General features: G+C 46.5%; 1 non-coding gene across 1 annotated transcript; it reads right to left on the bottom strand.

Annotated features, from left to right (window-relative positions):
* Positions 1–591: 591 nt before the first annotated feature.
* TRNAE-CUC (transfer RNA glutamic acid (anticodon CUC)) lies at positions 592–664 on the bottom strand. Its single transcript has one exon. It is a non-coding gene; the product is annotated as a tRNA-Glu (tRNA).
* Between the last annotated feature and the right edge of the window lie 13,693 nt (positions 665–14,357).

Raw genomic sequence — 14,357 nt, 5'->3', positions numbered from 1 at the left:
TAGTGCCTAAAACAACACTTGTTTTGCTCATGAATCTACTACATATAAGGGCTTCCCTGGTAGGTCAGCTGGTAAAGAATCTGCCTGCAATGCGGGAGACCTGGGTTTGATCCCTGGGTTGGGAAGACCCCCTGGAGAAGGGAAAGGCTACCCACTCCAGTATTCTGGCCTGGAGAATTACGTGGACTGCATAGTCCATGGGGTCATAACTGAGCAACTTTCACTTTCACTACCGCATATGTGAGGGCTTGGCAGGGACAGCTCATTTCTGCTCCACTTGGCATCTTCCTGGGGTGACTGAGAGGTTGAAGATTGGGAGGATCCGCCCCCCCACCCCCCACCAAAAGCTCGCTTACTCACCTGCTGATGGCTGTTGACGGTGTCAGCTGGGACCTTCCCTAGGCTGTGGGCTGAACACCTATATCCAGCCTCTAGATAAAGGCGTCCACAAAACATGGTGGCTTGATTTCAACAATAAATGTCCCAAGAGAGAGTCAGCTGGAAATGGTATTGGTGTGGTTTTTTTATTTTTTGGCTGCAGTGGGCCTTAGTTCGGCATATGGGCCCTTAGTTGCAGCATGTGGGATCTAGCTCCTTGACCAGGGATCGAACCCAGGTTCCCTGCATTGAGAGTGCAGAGTCTTAACCACTGGACCACCAGGGAAGTCCCAGTATTGGCTTTTTGAATCTAGCCTGGGTGGTCACATGGTATCTGCTCTGCCGCAGTTGATGTGTTAGACACACACAGCCTGTGTTCAGGGAGAAGAAAGTCTGAGGCGTATCAAAGACTTTGCAAACGTATTTTTAAATCATCACAAGCTTTATCTGTAGAAGCTTGGTGAACACTTTTTTCTTCTGATCTGATTCAGGCTGAAGACATTGCACTGCCTGTTCCCATGCTTCTATATAGCACCAGAGTAAAGGGAATGATGCCTGAGACAGCGGCAGCTGGGCTGGTCATTGCCATCAATAGGTGACCCTGCAGTACTAGAAATGAAGCGAAAGTGTTAGCTGTTTAGTCGTGTCTGACTCTTTTCAACCTCATGGACTGTAGCCCGCTAGGCTCCTTTGTCCATGGGATTTCCCATTCAAGAATACTGGAGGGGGTTGCCATTTCCTTCTCCAGGGGATCTTCCTGACCAGGGATCAGACCTGGGTCTCCTGCATTGCAGGCAGATTCTTTCCTGTCTGAGCAACCAGGGTGGCCCAAAGTACTATGGAGGCTCCAAATATTAAAGGGGAGTTTTGGCACCCATGGTGTCCCCAGGTGGCATAGGGGTGAAGTATCTGCCTGCCAATGCAGAAGACATGGGTTTGTTCCCTGGGTCAGGAAGATTCCCTGGAGTAGGAAATGGTAAGCGGCTCCAGTATGCTTGCCTGGAGAATCCCATGGACAGAAGAGTCTGGCTGGCTACAGTCCATGAGGTCGCAAAGAGTCAGACACAACTGAGCGCACACGCTGGTACCTGTACAGTCATTCTTGGCTTTCCGTCTTTCCCAAGCATGGGTGCAGAGGGGGATTCAGCTCTTCCAGCCTGCCCTCCCAGCTGGTTCTGGGAACAAACCACAGCCTCTTCCTGATTGGGTGGTTCTGCAGCCAATCATTGTGAGACTCTGAGAAGGCATAAGTAACACAGGCAGGGAAGTCACAGAGGTCTGGAATCTCAGAGCACCAGCTGGACTTGCTTTTCTCCCTGGTTGTGAAGAGCTACATCTGCTTGTGCTGCTCCTCCCCACTTTCCTCTGGATGGTTCTACTTCCAACCATATGTCAGCAAGGCTTGAAGTGGGCACTTTGATGCCTTTAGAAAATTTAGCTCAGATCTCCCCTGGGAAGGCAGACCTGTGCCCAACCCAGCAGTGATCCCCAGGGGCATTTCTGTCCCCTACTAAAGCGCCATTCTCTCTCCCTTAACATCTTCTCAGGGTCTAAGAGCTTCTGGTTAAGAAGCACCAACCCCTGGAATAGGACCCACCTTAGACCCTCAGCAGCTAAGGGAATTAGTTGTCAAGCAATTGATGGTGAGGCCTGGGACCATAATCACAGTGGGTTTGTAGGGGGAACCAGCCTCCGAAAAGCACCTGGACAGAGCTGGTGGGGCAGCCAGGGCTCCATCGACCTGTGGCCCGGGACCACCACCCTTCTGAGGAGGTTCTCGTTGATTTGTGGCATCAAAGACAGAGGCCATGATTGGCTATGATGCCACAGTTCTTATCAGCGTGGGGTCCCAGGTAGGGACATCCTGCCCTGTGGGTGCCCAAAGGCCATGGGTTCCTGAGCAGGCAGAGTGGCTCTGAGACCTTTGGTGGGATCTCAGGCTATTGTGGCCCCCAAATTCATGCCTGTCCCTTCTGGCCTTGGGACCAGCCACCCACAGTACCACAGAGCTGCAGTCTCCCCACCTCCACCAGACTGCTCCAAGCCCCCCTGGTGAGAGTGAGCCTCACCCATCCCCTCTTAGAAACTAATCTTGGCTCAAATTTGTTTGCTTGGAGCCCAAGCCACTACCTGGCTCCTTTCTCTCCATTCATTCCAGAGTTTTAAACCCTTTTATTCCCCCCGGCTGCTGCCGGGCATCTGATATCAAACCTTCAGTCCCAAGTCTTACAACTTTCAGTATTGTCAATGTCTTTCTCTCTCTCTCTTTTTTTTTTTTTGGCTATGCCAAGTGGGATCTTAGTTGTGGGATTTTAGTTCCCTGACCAGGGATTGAACCCATGCCTCCTGCAGTGGGAGCACAGAATCCTAACCACTGGTCTGCCAAGCAAGTCCCAGTATTGTCAGTGTCTTAAAACTCCTTCGCCAGCCTCCACTCACTTGATCATTGCTCCGTGGATACCTGTCTCAGCTGAGTCAAACCTGAATTCAGTTCTCTGCCCCGGTTTACTGTACAATGGGGGAAATGACAGTAGCTACTTGATAAAATCATATTTTGAGCTAAATGACTTAATTCACATAAAGTACCTAAAATAGTATCTGACATACAGAATGGGCTTAATAAGTGTTAGATAATATTATGGCAATTTTTGATTATGTTGTTGGCTATCTCCAGATTCCAGCTTTACATTGCCAGCTCTCCATAGTCCAAGCCCACCATCCAGGTGAATTCCCTCTGTAGCTGCTCTGTCTTTAGTTCCTTTCCTTCTCTGGGTGTGCATCTCTGGGTAGGTGCCTGCAGGTGTCAAAGCTGTGTTGGCTCAAATTTCAACTGAATGGAAACCCAGTGTCCCCCATGCCACCACCTCTGGCTCCTCCCAGTCTCTAGGAGCTGGGGATGCTCCTGGAAGGGCAGCCCTGAGCTCATGTGAGGATGATGTACTACGTGAGATGGTGGAAGTGACATTGCTAATGAGGGAAATCAAGTGCTCCACCCAGAGCCGGAATCTCAGGGAGGAAATGAGAGTGAAGCCTGTGAATATACGGTCCTGACTGGAGCCCCGTCAGAGATCCGTTGCGGCCGGAAAATTGAGCAGTGATTATTACAGAGAGTCAGAATGATAGCTTCAGTCATGACGCTTCAGGAACTCCATAAAGAGCGACCCAAACAATTTTGACATTAAGTGTTTAGAGAAAGAAGGATGGTTTGTAAAGGAGGGTCTTGTTATTTCCTGAAAAGCTACTATGAAGATGTCAGGCGTATGGAAATAACAGATGGGAAAGGCGTGCTGAGGTCATTACTCTGATCTCTGAGTGCTGTTATTGACAAGCACAGCCCACATTGCTGGGCAAATAGATGCGCCTGGGAGGAGGAGGGAGGTACCTAAAGAAAGAAAAGCAGAAACCAGATATTTCAGAACATCGGGGGGTGGAGAGATACTGCATTAGGACTGCGGCGTGCTTCAAAGCAAGATAAAGGAAAAAAGAAAAGTTGGGGTGAGAATGTGAGCAAGGAAATGCTCATCAAAAGTTAATCAACTACTGTTTTCATCGATGGTAACATAGTAGTTCTTTTTAATTAATTTTTGTTTATTTGTTTATGTATTTTTGGCTGCACTAGATCTTTGTTGCTACGTGCCAGCTTTCTCTAGTGGCGGTGCGTGGGCTTCTCATTGAGGTGGCTTCTTTTGTTGCAGAGCATGAGCTCTAGGCATGCGGGCTTCAGGAGCTGTGATATACGGGCTTAGCTGCCCTACTACATTCGGAATCTTCCAGGACCAGGGATCGGACCTGTATCCCCTGCATTGGCAGGTGGTTCTAAACCATGGAACCACCACCAGGGAAGTCCTAACATAGTAGTTCTTGATGTTGGGGGAACACTTTGAGAACTGTGGCCTTTCTTTATTTAAAAAATGCCTTTATTCATGCACAATCAATTTTTGGTAAACAGTGTGAGAATTATCACTGGGCTTCCCAGTAGTGACTCAAACAATAGTTTCTTCTTTAATAGAAAGAGATACGGAGATGACCAACATTCAGACCCTGGACTTCTCTACCCAGCAGATTTCTAAGGATGTCATGGATGCAGGCCCTTATGGTCTTGCGGACATGTCTCAGTCTCAGACTCTGAGTTGAGTTTTTTCTTGATAAGATGTGCTGGTGGGGTTAGAGGCTTCCTTGAATCCTTTTGCTTGAGCACTTGACTCAAATCAGGCTAAATGTCCTCTTTAGTTCTTGCCTGAGCTCCATGGATCAATGAGGGTAGTGTTAGAGTTGGGGGGAGGAGAATTTTTTCTTGGGACAAGACTGTTCCACAAATTGCATGATGTTTTATACCTTGGCCTCCAAGTGCTAACCACCAATAGGAATCACTTCCCGGTCATGGTGGCCACCTTCCACCCCCTTTAAAATGCAGTTTAAGAGCCTGCAGGGTATATAACTGGAAAAGCTGTTTCAGAGATTGGAATTTAGAGATAAACAGTCAGTGGGTGGAAGGCATGGGGTCTGGGCACATTTATCCATTCAGAGCTTCTAATAGGAAACTGTGATACTACATGAGTCTCCCAGGTTTGGGCACTTTTAGGCGAGTTTAGGCACTGTTTTGGCACAGTCTCTGAAAAGTAAGCTAAGAAAATCTACATGAAGGGTGTTGCTGTGTATTAATATTTTAAACATTTATTTAAATATTTGGCTGCATCCGGTCTTAGTTGCAGCATGCAGGGTCTTTTGTTGCAGGGCAAGGACTCTGACTGTGGTGTGTGGGCTCAGCAGCTGCGATGCATGGGCTGCAGAGTGCCCAGGTTTCAGTAGTCGTGGCATGTGGGCTCTCCAGTTGTGGCGCACGGGCTCCAGAAAACGCGGGCTCAGTATTTGCAGCATGACAGGCTCAGTAGTTGTAACGAGCAGGGCTTAGTTGCTCCACGGCATGTGGGATCTTCGTTCCCCAACCAGGGATCGAACCTGTGTCCCCTGCATTGCAAGGCAGATTCTTAACCACTGGACCACCAGGGAAGTCCCAATGGGTATTCTTATTGACTTAAGTGGCAGAACCTGGACCCAGTTCCCTTGTTCTTGGTTCAGTGTTCTTTGAAGAACACTGTCAGTATCTGTCAGTCCTTGGTTCCGTGGCCAGGGAAGTAAAGAAATTATATTCAGGAATCCCTTAACCAAAAGGGCAGGTGACCTTATGATTTAAACATTCTAAGAGAGAAATTTCAGTTCATTGCTCATTTGTCCTTCACCAGGACTGGGGTGTCCTGGAGCAATGCTAAATGAATGTTCAGCGCTGTCTACAAGATGACACACGTACGCTGAAAGGTAGGCATTAAAGGCTTTTGACAGCATTAGAAGAGGGTCACACAGCCTCCCAAGAGTGATAAGAGCAGGAACAAATGTGAACCAAAGATCAAACGCCAGCCTGCTACACAAGAAAAGGCTGGGACGGGACCCGGAGCAACCTCAGAGGGGAAGCGGATGAAGATCAGTGCTCTGAAAAGGAGCATGACTGATCTCCAGGATAAACAGATGGACCGATCACAGCCTCATTTTGATGCTACTTTGAGATGACGGCCACTAGGGTTTTGGTTTCTCTTCTAGAAGCAGTTCGTAGCTTTGCCAGTATATAAATAGAGAGTCCTGAGACTTCCAGCGTGGAGGGACATAAAAGACTTGCTAGCCCAGCTTCATGACTTTATCAGAAAAAACCCAAAGCTCAGAGAGGTCAATTAATTTGCCTAAGGTGACACAGGTAAGTTAGTAACAGAACAGGCTGGGAAGTCAGATCTCTTTCACTCAATTGTTTGTTCTATAGACACTGAACACTTCCCATATGCTGTCCCTGGGCTTGAATCCAGTGGACTATGGAGTTGGGTGGGGGCACACTGCTTGTTTTCTTGAGGTTCTCAATCAACTGGGCCAGAGAGACCCATGAACAGATAATGAGAGGACAGTAAGTGTAGTATCAAAGCATTTCCACGATGCTAAATGTTAGGTATAAAATGCGGAGAGCCACTGGCTACTCCTGGGGTTTTTAAGAACTGGTGGAGGTCTTGTCCTATATGCTGGCATCTACACAAGATCGACCCTGGACGAGAGCGGCATCTTTAATCACTCGTGTGTTTTCAAATTGATGGTCGCAGGCAGCTGAAACCTTAGCCAGGGTGATCAGCAGGAACATGCAGATGGGATTCCCCACATGGCCTGGGCTTCCTCGCAGCGCGGTGGCTGGGTTCCCAGGGTGAGCATGGAGTCAGGTGGAAGCCATAGTGCCTTCATCACCTCGTCTTTGATGAGTGGTGTCACTCTCCCTGCATTTTGCTCGTCAGAGCAGTCACAAGGGCTCATCTGATTAAGGTGAGGAGAGACAGACTCCATTTCCAGAGGCGGGGTGACCCAATTCTGAAACAGTATTTGGGACCAAATATATTGCTGTGGCAAATTTTGAAAAAAATCTTCTGTTACAGTATTATACTTTAATAAAAAGTTTTTTTTTTTTTTTTTTAAAAACAACAACAACAACAACAAATTTAGGTACAATAAAATTGGGAGAAAAAAATGCCCAGCTAGTTTGAGAGAAATGGTGTTGTTGTTCAGTCGCTCCATCCTGTCTGACTCTTTGTGACCCCATGGACTGCAGCACATCAGGCCTCCCTGTCCCTCACCATCTCCCGGAGTTTGCCCAAGTTCATGTTCATTGCATCAGTGATGCCATCCAGGCATCTCATCCTCTGAGGCCCTCTTCTCCTTCTGCCCTCAATCTTTCCCAGCATCAAGGACAATGAGTCATCTCTTCGCACCAGATGACCAAAATACTTGACCAGCATCAGTCCTTCCAGTGAGTTTTCAGGGTTGATCTCCCTTAAGTTTGACTGGTTTGATCGCCTTGCTGTATAAGCCAAGGTAAATAACAAACCAGGTCACCATCAAGAGGCCTAAAGGCATATCCCATATCTTAACCCACTCTCGATTTTCTAAAGAATTTTTCTATCATTGTGAAAATATTTGACTTGCAACCATCTAATGTAGGCGAAAAAGAATAAACAGAAAAGGCGTCAGCAGCCCACATTGTGTGGTGGGCAGGTTATTACACGGGGCTGGTTGAGGCTTGTGTATTTATTCCCAGTCATTTGTAATCATAACGGAAAAAAAGAACATTATCTACAAAATAGGAGGTTGCAGTGTGCAGGAAATGGAGCATGAAAAGGATTTGTGCTGTGATGTAGAGATTAGGAAGAACAACCCATGTGAATTAATAAATGGGATGCAAATACAGTACATTCAAGTATAACTTCTGTGCAACTTCAAATGATTTGTTATGTGAAGAAATACAAATTCTCTGCAGCAGTATTAAATACTGACTCCCCGCCCCCCGCCCCCCCAGAATGGAGCATGATTCCTTTGGAATGATTTGAAAAGCTTTTCAGTTCCAAGGCAATGCTAGAGTGCACCCCTGATGAAACATTCTGATGTTCTTTCTCCAGCCATCACTTTCTCTTGTGACTCTAGGTCACACTCAAGTGTACATTTGTCCTTCTTTACCCCAAGATGTCAGGCTTCCCAGGTGGGCTCAGTGGTAAAGAATCCGCCTGCTAATGCAGGAGACGCAAGAGACGTGAGTTCGATCCCTGAGTCGGGAAGATCCCCTGGAGTAGGAAACAGCAACCCTCTCCAGTATTCTTGCCTGGAAAATCCCATGGACAGAGGAGTTGGCGGAATACAGTACATGGGGTCGTATAGAGTAGGACATGGATGAGCACACACACACCCCGTGAGGTCACCTGAAATCATCCATCTAGGCATTTAACTTAAAACTTCTGGTCCTTCATCCCTGTTCTCAGAAATTTTCTCTGCTTCTCTTAGCTTCATTGCCAGCTTATCTGGGCTTCAAGCACACAGCATCTTACCTCCTGACTCTCTTTCCATTTCATCACTTATGTCCTGCCTCAACTCAGCCCTTGAACTTGAAAGCAGATTTAGTTTTCTCTAGTTTGTCCGTCTTAAACATGAGTCTCTTTTGTCCTAGGCTTTCTTTCCCTGGCTACTCTAAATAATGATTCCATCTCTTTGGGGTCTGGTACTTGAATCCCAGCCTAATATCTGTCTGAGTGGTCAACAGCTCTAATATGGGAAAGGAGACACCATCTGGGTTGACAACTGTCAGAACTGATGGTGGGTAGGGTGCCGAACGTGGCTCAAACAGTGTGGCGGCCACTCAGGATAACTGCCCACCAGCAAGTTCACCGGCACTCCAGAATATTGCTAAAGATAAAAAAAAAAAAAAATTGAGAGACTTCCCTGGAGGTCCAGTGGTTAAGACTCTGAGCTTCCAATGCAGAGAGTGCAGGTTCAATCCCTAGTCAGGGAACTAAGATCCCACATGCCACACGGTACGGCCAAAAGATTAAAAAAAAAAAAAAAGAAATTGAATTTTAATGATTTTCAGAAAAGAGTGGGATGCAGACCCTCAAGGACACTATATGTCCCCTCAAGCTTGGGCCCAGACACTAACCCAGTTCCTCTTCCCAAGAGATAAAACCTCTTTCTACCTGAACACAGGTGTTGAGTCAGGTCTGATTTTGTATATTCACTGCAACATCTACATTTGCCAGTTTCTGGATTATCAATTTGTATTTCTTAAATGAACGAAAAGTGACCTCATTTATCATTAACTTATTCAGATTCCCAAACTGGCTATGCAGAAAGAAGTAAGGGTTGCCAAAATGGATTGATATTTTGAGTGTATTTCTTTTTTCAGCAGTGACTCAAGACAACCATTTGGTACCGTCAGCGCGAATGGCAATCGTGCAGGGTTTCCCAAGGGTGGAGTGGTCAGGCACGTCCGCAGGCCATCTAGACGGAGTCCATCTGTGTCTATTACCTTCGCTGCCACCACCAGCAGCACCTCCTTCTTCTCTGCAAAGGAATTCAGCAATATTTGTGGTTACACTGAGTGAAAGATAGTTTCTAGTTTCTCTAAGACAGCTGTTTTCTTAAGACCCAGAGCATGGTGAATCCTCAGAGTGTCCCTATCCCAGGACGAGCACACTCAAGCTCAGAGTAAGTCTCTTCTGTGAGTGAAAAGCAAGCATTTGCCCTTGACTTCTCTCTTCCTTCTCTGGGAAGAGGTCAGTACGGTATTTTCTCACCAGCTCTGCATCCATTGCTTCTCTGTGAGTATTTCACTATTACTGTGTTGACCTCTTTTGAGGAAGAGCTTTATCACTTCAAAACCATAGAGATATATTTGACAACAGGGTTAAGGATGGCTCTTCAATGGGTCCATAATAAAGCACTGTTATTGCATGTCAATTAAAAAATCTGACACCCAACATTGTTATCTTTGAGTTCTTGGGGAAATTTTGAGAGGCCATATCTGCAAACACAGTCCACAGTCTTTGGAAGGAACCACAGTTTAATTAATTAATTCCTCAGATATTTACTGAGATTGTGGAAAAGGTGAGGCATTTGGGGTCTCACTCCTGTCTTGCTCAGTTGTGCAGAGAGCATCAAGACATCTATCTGGTAAGGACGAGGATTAAACAGATGACCAAGGGAAGGTGCCTGGTGCAGAATAAGGGTTCAGGAATGGCCAAGGTTTTCCTGGAGCATCAAGAAGATTCCAGTTTAGCAAAGAGACTAAAAGTAAGCTGTACCATAAGACAAAATATGGTAAAACTGTAGCAGAGGGCTAAACACTGCATCCTGAGAGATCAGAGGTAAGGCTGCTGCATTCTGAGAGATCAGAGGTAAGGTAGGCTCCTGACGATCAGAGACCCCTTTGTGGTTTGGGCATCGTTTGCCCTGCGTGTTGATGAATGGTGACATTTCCACAGGTGGGCACGTGGGTGGCTCATGCGTACAAAATTCCAGACTGCATACATGAAACAGGAGTTTCAACAGGAGTCTGCTGATAACCTGAGCTACCTGGGCATGCCACGGAGGGTGGAATTTATTGCACTCTAAGCACTAAGGAGTTTCTGTGTGAAATTTATCTCAAGAGAGAAAGAAATGAGGCATGGCCGGCCTCCAAAACCCAAATGGAGCAATGGTGTGATCACAGCCGTATGCTAAGGAAGAACCATCTGCATCAACTATAAGGCATCGCTGGGGGAGAGACTGAGGGTTAGGAAGGTGGCTAGGAAGCCATCGAGAAACAGCAGGTCAGGGGTAGTGAGGACTTCAGCTGGAGCTGCAGCCAAGGAACTTGGAGGCAGCCAGTAGGTGGCGCTAGTGGTAAAGAACCTGCCTGCCAATGCTGGAGACATAAGAGATGCAGGTTCAATCCCTGGGTCAGGAAGATCCCCTGGAGGAGGGCATGTTTCTCCACTTCAGCATTCTTGCCTGGAGAATCTCAAGGACAGAGGAGCCTGGCAGGCTACAGTCCACTGGGGTCGCAAAGAGCTGGACACGACCGAAGCGACTTAGCACATAGCACAGCACTAGCTGCTGCAGAATTTCTGTGTAGGAGGAGCTTGGGGGTGGCAGGCCTCTTGGAGGAGAGCAGGTGACTCTCCGTCAGCCTCTTTCTGTGCTACATCAAGTCCTGAGACAGTGGAGCCTTAGAAAGGGAAGGGCCAGAATTCCTGAGTCGTTGCCTAAAGTGGACTGCCTTTGAGAGTTGACAGTGGTCAGTAAACTTTGAGTGAATAGAAAATAGAACCTTGATTTGGTAAGCCTCTGAGATGTGGAGGCTTGTTTGCTACTGTTGCCAAGGTTGGCTCATCCTGATGGGTGCACTCTAAGCAGACAATAGATGGTGAAAGCCAAGAGGCGAGGGAAAGAACCCTGGAGTACAGAGGGAAAACTTAGAATAAGCTAGGGAACTGAAAGCTAAGAAGGTTCAGATCAATGGGAAGAAGGAGGGAATTTGAGTAATAGGAATGGTCGGGCAAAGACACAGAGATGGTAATACAGTTAGTGTTCGCTCTGCATAAGCAGGCTGGAACTGTGGTTGAGTATTACAGAGCCTTGCATGAAGGTGTTTATATTAAAAATCTAGACAACAGCGCCTCTGTTTTTCCAGTTACTGACTTGCTCCATCTCCAGACTTCTACATTCAAAATCCTTATTTTTTAACCTAGTTTGTCTTGTAGCAGCATAAAGTCTTCTTGTTCTTAGAATAATAGAAAAAAAACACAAAAACACAGTTGCTCACTATCACCCATAAAATATTGCTTCATTAACTTGAAGACTGTAATTAACTACATATCAGCCTTCTGGCTCCAGGCAAATATCCATAATTCCTTTAGTCTTTCCTCACAGTCTGCTTCTAACCTGTTAATCATTTTCCTTGCCCTCTTGCCATCATCCGTAGAAGGAAAAAAACCCTTTAAATAGAAGCTAATCACCCATTGCACATTACAAATGCCCCCACATTAAACTGAACTAGATACACATAAGCACATAAACACACACACAGGTGTGTGTGTGTGTGTGTGTGTGTGTGTGTGTGCACAAGTATATAAACAGAATTGAAAAGAAAAACAACTATAAATGAATAGTCTAGATGAGCAGGAAAAAAATTTATTTCACGAAAGGTTTAGCCCGTGATCATTTCTGATAACAAACTCCCCTCTGTGCCTTTAAAAATGAGATTTAATTTATCCTCCTCTAAAAATGCTTACAGTTGTTTATTTTACCAAGGTGCTGGCTGCAGATGCAAGTCTGTGCAAAGAGTTCCCTGCCCCCTGAAAGCAATTATAAAAAACATAATTGTAGCCAAACAGACAAAAACAAAAATATGGGAGAGACAGAAGAGGGGGCCTAACCCTTAATCTGCTAAGCAAGGAGGAGGATGAGGGGTGATCTGATAGCCTCAAGGAGAGAAAGATGGATGACTCACCGAGGGAGAGGCAGGTGGAAAGGAAGACGGGAACTTACCTATAAGCCTGTGGGGTGCTGTGCTAAGTAGCTCAGTTGTGTCTGGCTCTTGCGACCTCATGGACTGTAGCCCACCAGGCTCCTCCGTCCATGAGGATCCTCCAGGCAAGAATACTGGAATGGGTTGCCATGCCCTCCTCCAGGGGATCTTCCTGACCCAGGGATCAAACCAGGGTCTCCTACATTGCAGGCAGGTTCTTTACCGTCTGAGCCACGTGAGCCCTTTCTAGTGGTTCCTTGTATCAAATAAACTGGGTGCCCACACCTGAAACAAAGTGGACACATCAGTAGTCACCGAGTGGCCCATACAATTCCTTTCAAGATTGGAACCAGTGATATTTTAAAATATGGCTATTTAACCCAAACTTTCCAATTATCTGGTGCATTGCTCTGTATACATGCAAGAACCGAGATGCTTATTATGTTTGAGCATCTACATCTGTCTTTGTAGAGATAAATTTTTAAAAAATATTTATTTCTTTTGGCTGTGCTGAGTTGTAGTTTCGGCACGTGGGATCTTTCTACTTCGGTGCAGCATTTGAACTTGTAGTTGCGGCATGTGGGATCTAGTTCCCTGACCAGGGATCGAACCCAAGCCCCCTGTGTTGGGAGCTTGGAGTCTTAGCCACTGGACCACCAGGGATGTCCCTGTAGAGATCATTGTTGCTTTTGCCGCCCTGATATTCCTGAAGGCAGAGGTCATCCATTTTGGTGAACCCACGATGCACAGAAGGTAGTAAGGTTGAGTGAAAAAGGCAAGGCCATCCACGCTTCAACCACACATACGTGTAGCCGGAGGCTCACATGATTATGTATTCCTCTCCTTTGTGCTTATTAAGTAATTACTACGTAAATTATTAGGACAATGTAATATGCATGACTTTAAGCAATGACAAATTGTAGCTAACTTTCTTAATTTGTTGCCATAGTTACACTTCTAGAAATTCTAAACTGTTCCCCTTCTCATGTGTAAATGCCTGCCACCCTGCTATTTGTTTAGCTTTGATTGGTTAGACTCTGAGTATAACTGAAAGTGGGGTCTGACTGCTCACTGCTCAAAAGCCAATGAAGAGGCCAGGTGGGTGGAAAAAGGAAAAGCTGCTTTATTTTGGATGCGGGCAATGGGGAGGGGTTTGGTAGGCTGCCTGTCCAAAGGCCAGTGCCCTCCCACCTCCACCCCCGCCTCTGCACTGACAATCAGGGAACAAGGGCTTTTTTTTTTGTAGGCTGAAGGTGGGGGCTCCAAGCAGAAACAGCACAGTCAGTTCTGATAGTCCTCTTGAAACTGGTCATCAGTGGTCTGACCAGTGTCGTCTTGATCATTTAAGGTGCGATTAATCTTCAGTTCCAGGGTTGATTTGTTCCCATTTCTTTGAAGCCAATTTTTGGAATTGTGGCAGCTTATGTCATGGCTACAGTCAGTCATCATGTAGGTAACTTCTTCCACATGGTGGGGGCTTCAGTATTTATAAGACAGCTCACAGGGTATGGCTCAGAATATTCTCTGTAGCCCTTGATGCTCAGTTTCTAAGTCATGTCCGACTCTTCACGACCCCATGGACTGTAGCCCACCAGGCTCCTCTGTCCATGGGATTTTCCAGGCAAGGATGCTGGAGTGGTTTGCCATTTTCTACTCCAAGGGGTCTTCCAGAGCCAGGGATCAAACCCGTATCTCTTGCATCTCCTGCATCAGCAGTGGATTCTTTACCGCTAGCATCACCTAGGAAGCCCTTGAGAAGGAGCTGAAGGTCTTTGACTGTGCTCAAGGCCTCTATTATTAGTATTTGGTCTCCTTTGATTGTTTTCCTATGTTTCTGCACGTTCTCACTCTTCTGATGAAACTTATTCTTTGGCTAAAGTTTGTCCACAGACAAAAGCCAGGCAGAGGGCAGAGAGGATGAGGACCATAGTCCTGCTCTGTTTCATACATGCCTGGCAGTAAAGTGACTTCCAGTCCAGTATGGCAAGTCTGCTTTGACTTCTCCTTCAAGGTCCAGCACAGATCCCAGTCAAATCCAGGGTCTGAGTAGCCTCAGTCACAGGGCGAGAAGAGTTGAGAAGCAAACCAGGGCTGGGCAGCCCATCTTTATCCAGCACGACCT

The sequence above is a fragment of the Bos indicus genome, chromosome 25 (genome assembly GCF_029378745.1).
Source record: "Bos indicus isolate NIAB-ARS_2022 breed Sahiwal x Tharparkar chromosome 25, NIAB-ARS_B.indTharparkar_mat_pri_1.0, whole genome shotgun sequence".
Classification (NCBI taxonomy): domain Eukaryota; kingdom Metazoa; phylum Chordata; class Mammalia; order Artiodactyla; family Bovidae; genus Bos; species Bos indicus.
This window is presented reverse-complemented; position numbering and strand designations above follow the sequence as displayed.